Here is a 5,723-nt window from a genome sequence, read left to right on the forward strand (position 1 = left end):
AATGCAACCTAAACCTAGTCATTGGATTTTGAAAAGCTTAATTTTCATCATTGAGCATTTTACAACCACAATAGGCATATTAGAGTTCCTTTCTTTTCATGTGCAGTATTAATTGTCTTGTCCACAATGACCCTTTTTTTTCATTCATATCCTTGGACAGATTACACAGGGACCTGGATTGCACAATAAAGAAATTGCCTCAAAACAGACAAAGAAATGATGGGAACCTCCCCATAGCATTCAAATAAGTGGAGTCGAGGTATGTGTGGCAGTGTCACCTTGATGTGAAGGCTCTTATCATAGACACCCAGCTAATTTAGATGTTTCCAGATCATTGGGATCATTCCTACAAGCAAAAAACAACGAACATATTATGCCCCCAATCCTTGCTCCTCTTAGTCAAGATAGACTTCCTCGAGTTACTCAGAGAGATAATAATCGAAATTCAATAAAAGACATCACGCAAAGAAAATTTTCATGCATAGCTCAAACTATTCAGTGATGGTTTTCAGTTATGTTGTTTTGCTTGTTTACTCAGTGATAAAACTCTTCTATAGTTAGGAGACAGGTGACTGACTTGGAGTGGACGATCGGGTATCATTGACGTAAGGTTGACTTGGTTGATACTGCTTAGGACATGTAATGTGCTCTTCTCAATTACCTAAGACTAGGATATTGATCGGTTTCAAGCCATGAGGGTTACAACGAACTAGGATGTCACAAAAGTGACTGAAATATGCACCAGCGAAAGCAAATATGTAGGAAAGTGGGAATGCCAACGTTGTGTTGATAGATGGAGCACGTGAGTACAAGAGGCGCCTATTTACCAGGTTTTCACCTACTGGTGGAGATTCATTTTTTAAATTTTTTTTAATTTTACCAAGGTGCCTATTTACCAGGTTTTCACCAAGGCATTTTCTCTCTTTTTCCCTTGTTTTTTTTTGAATTATTATTATTTTTTTAAATTTCTTCAGGACTTTTTTTGATTTTTATGATTTCTTCAGGACTTTTTCTGATTTTTATGATTTCTTCAGGACTCCTTTCTGATTTTTTAGGATTTATTCAGGACTCTTTTCTGATTTTTATGATTTCTTCAGGACTTTTTCTGATTTCTTTAGGACTCTTTTCTGATTTTTTAGGATTTCTTCAGGACATTTTTATGATTTTTTAGGATTTCTTCAGGAATTTTTAGCTATATACGCTGCTGGAGCAAAGAATATTTAAGTGAAGAATTTATTCAGGTGGATGGTGTTGATTGGTTCACGGAGCTATTCTCCTTCCCCTATTGAGAGTTGATAGGCACCAGAGCCAAAAGCTGCAGTAACGATATAGGGACCCAGCCAGTAGGGTTCGAACTTCCCTTTGTTGTTTGGAAACTATTGATTTTTAGGATTTTCTCTTAGAACTAGGTCACCAACCTAAAATTCTCAGTGTCAAACCTTCTTGTTATATGCTCTGGACATTCTCTTTTGATACACTTTAAGATGATCAAATACCACTTGCCGACGCTCATCCAACAATTCAAGCTCTTACAATCTAGATATTTTAGACTCTTCATCAGTAACAAGACCTTGCAAAGAAACTCTTAGAGATGTAATTTCCACCTCAATAGGTAATACTGCTTCGGACCCATATACTAGAGAAAGAGGTGTAGCCCTAGTAGGTGTTCGGATACTTGTTATATAAGCCCACAATGCAGGATTGAGCTGCAGATGCCAATCCTTCCCAGATTTGTTCATTGTTCTGTGCAAGATAGTCAATAGGTTTTTGTTAGATACCTCTGCTTGTCCATTACCTTGAGGGTAATATACTGATGACTAGTGTTGTTTTATTTTGAATTTCTCACAAAGTTCATCTAGATCTTTGTTCTTGAACTGTCCTCCATTGTCAGTTACAATGGATGAAGGTATACCATACCTGCAGAGGATATAATTAAGACTAAATAGAGCTACTTGTTTGTCGATTGCTTTGATGAGTGGAACCACTTCTACCCACTTAGTGAAGTATTCAGTGGCAGTGATAATAAATTTGTGTTTGTTAGATGATGCAGGATATATTTGGTCAATTAGATCAAACGCCCACTGTTGAATGGGCTAGTGTGTCACAAAGGGTATGAGATCCCTTGCTGGAGCATGGATAAGGTGCCCATGCAGTTGGCACTTTTCACAAGTTTTAGCAAATTTTATAGCTTCTTTCTCCATGTCTGGCTAGTAGTAGCTAGCCCTTAGTAGTTTTCGTGCTAAAGTTAGACCATTCGAATGGGATCCACAAATACCTTCATGAACCTCAGATAATGTGCATTGGGACTCCTTAGTTTATAGACATCTAAGAAAAGTATTATCTAAACCTCACTTGAATAGGTCCTTAGCAATGATGATGTACCATGATGCATTTTGGATTAGGTTCCTTTTTTCATTTCGAGAAAGATTAGCAGGGACAACTTGGTCACACAGGTAAGAGTAAGTGTGGCTATAATGAGATGAGTCATGTCCAATAATAAAATAGGCCATCTAGGACTTGGGGGAATCATAGGCAGGATAATGTAACTCTTCCACCAAGAATTCAAAGAGAAAATTAAACTCCTGTAGCTGTGGTATAGATGCCAAAGTGGCCATTGCATCCGCTGCTCTACTTGCTGTTCTGGGGATCTGTTGAAATGATACGAAGGTAAAGTATTTCTTGAGATCATCCACCATTCTCTTATAAGGCATCAGTTTCTCATCTCTTGTCTGATATAGGTCATTGATTTGGTTGATGATAAGTTGAGAATCTCCATAGATGTGTAATTCAACAATCTTCCACTCGATGGCCAACTTGATCCCATTTACCAAAGCTTCATATTTTGCAATGTTGTTTGTGCAAGGGAAGAGAATCTTGTAAGCTTTTAAAATTGAATATTTTTGAGGAGTAATAAAAAGTATTCTGGCACCAGAACCATGTTGAGTGAAAGACCCATCAAATAACATCTTCCATGATTGTTTAGTAAGGTGCATGATTGATTCATCTGGGAATTCTATATGTAGAGGTTGACTGTCTTCAAGTGGAGCATCAACAAGTTGGTCTGCGCTAACCTGTCCTTTGATGGCTTTACATTCCACATATTCGATATCAAATTCCGTAAGAACCATGACCCATTTGGCCAGTCTTCTTGTAAGCATTGCTTTACTAAGAAGATATTTGAGTGGATCAATCTTGGCTACCAGCTTAATGGAGTGTGCTAACATATAGTGCCTTAATTTTTGTGATGCAAAGACCAATTTCAAGCATGCTTTCTCTATTATAGTGTAGTTCATTTCATATGACACCAATGTTCTGTTGATGTAATAGGTAGCTCATTCCTTTTTATTATCATCCTGTTGTGCCAGAAGTGCCCCTAGTGAAGTATTTGTAGTTGATATGTATAGGATCAGTGGCTTACCTTGAATCGATGGCATTAATATGGGTGGACTAGAAAGATATTATTTGATTTGTTGTAAATGTTGTTCACAATCTCTATCCCAGTTGTATTGAACTCCTTTCCTTAATACCTTTGTGAAGGGTTGAGCTTTGTCTGCTAGCTAAGATATAAAACGCCTTATTGATTGAAGACGACCCTGTAAACTTCGCATTTGACTGATGTTCTTGGGTGGATGCATTTCCATTATAGCTTGGACCTTTTTTAGATCAACCTCAATTCCTTTTTTAGAAATTATGTAAGCAAGCAATTTTCTTGATGTTACCCCAAATGCACACTTTTAAGGATTTAATTGGAGCTTGAATCTTTCCATTCTATCTAGTATGAGGCCTAGTTCTTGAATATGTGTAGATATCTTCATGGTTTTTACCAGGGTGTCATCAACATAATCTTCCATGTTTTTATGCATCATATTGTGGAAGATAGTGGTTACTGCTCTTTGGTAAGTTGCTCCTATGTTCTTTAGACCAAACGACATAACATTCCAGCAGAAAGTTCCCCATGCACACGTGAAAGCTATCTTTTCTTGATCTTCGGGTGCTATCTTGATTTGATTGTAACCAGAGAAACCATCCATTAATGAATACATCTCGTATCTAGCAGTCATATCTACTATCATGTCAATGTTGGGCAATGGAAAATTGTCTTTCAGACACACCTTGTTGAGATCCCTGAAGTCTATGCAAACTCTAATAGATTTGTCTGCCTTTGATATAGGTACTATATTTGATATCCATTCTATGTAGTCTATAGCTCTGATAAATCCAACTTTCAGCAATTTTTCTAGTTCAACTTTGACTAGCAGTGCCACATGAGGATGAATCTTATGGAGTTTTCGCTTGACTAGTTTAAATCCTCATGTAATAGAGAGATGATGCATGATGAGATCAGGATCTAGTCTTGACATATCTGAGTATGTCCATGCAAAGTTGATATTCTTTTCTAAAAAAAGGTTGCTGAAATCTTTTAATTCTTTTGCTGATAGTGATTGAGCTAAATGAATGATGTGTGGTGTCTCTTGACTCCCAATGTCCACTAGCTAAGTTGGCTCGATCAATGTGGAAGATCTCTCCCGAAAATGACTTGGCAGTATATCAAGTATCTCACCTTCAGGCACCTCAGAGAGGTTTTCACCCTTAGGTACGTCCTTTATTTTCTCTTTTTTGGATTCTGATACCGCCATAATGTGGTTTTTGCCATCAGGTCTTTTATTTTTTATTTTTCTTAATTTTGTGACTAAGATACTTGATATCTGTTTCAGTCCTATTTTCACTCTGTTCACTAGTGGAAGAGTTCATGGATTCAACTACATTGAGATAATAGGCTAACGTATATTCATTGGAAAACGTAGGTACATTCAAGGGTTGGTTATAAAGAGTACAATCGATCAGTTCAGGATATATTAAGGATAAGGTTGGAATAGGCTTAAGAGAGGTCACGGTACTATAATCATGGCTTCAAACTGACCAGTCGAGTTCCAGAAGACTACCTTGCGTATGTGTCTCGAGACCAGGAAGAGTCACACCATGATTATCAAAATTCATGTTAGTATTTATTGGACCTAACCTAACCGACCTACTTCTAGCGTCGTCACCTACTTCAGACTCGAATACATACCGTGGTGTGACAGTAACAAGGTCAGTGGATAGCATCTCAACATTTATGATAGAGCAGTCATAATGTGTTGTTGAATAATCGTTGTTATCAATATAGCTCCTATCTGAGTCATTAGAGTCATAGGATGAAGTTTCTGACTCATCTTCAAGTGGCTTAGTAAAAGTATATATAGTACCAGTACCCACATCTTTGATGCTACAAGTTCCTTCATGATTTGGTTCGTTGATTGCTTGTATTTGAGACACTTGTGGACATAACCTTGATGGTTCTGTTAATCCATGTCATCTGTTCCATTTAGCTTCCTCTAGACTGATGATTGGTTCGTTTTCTGTAGCTTCTAGTTCTTCTTTTATAGTTTCATACCTGATTTGTCTTATCTCATTAGAGGTAAAGGTAGTAGGTGAAGAAATTGCTTGTGTCCTTTCTTCCTCCATTTGTCGTTCATAGTCTTCTTGTCTTTTTAGTCTAATTTCTTCCATTTCCTTTTGCATTTTTAGGCATATCAGCTCTTGTGCATCATCTGGGATATCACTAGATTCTTCAGGGGTTTCTGTAGTAGATGTATTTGAGAGATGGTCAGGACCCCATTCATACTCATTTGAATCAGTTTCTGAATCATCTACTTGTTGTTTGCCAGTATATGTGACCGGAA

Source organism: Cryptomeria japonica, chromosome 10 (assembly GCF_030272615.1).
Source record: "Cryptomeria japonica chromosome 10, Sugi_1.0, whole genome shotgun sequence".
NCBI lineage: Eukaryota > Viridiplantae > Streptophyta > Pinopsida > Cupressales > Cupressaceae > Cryptomeria > Cryptomeria japonica.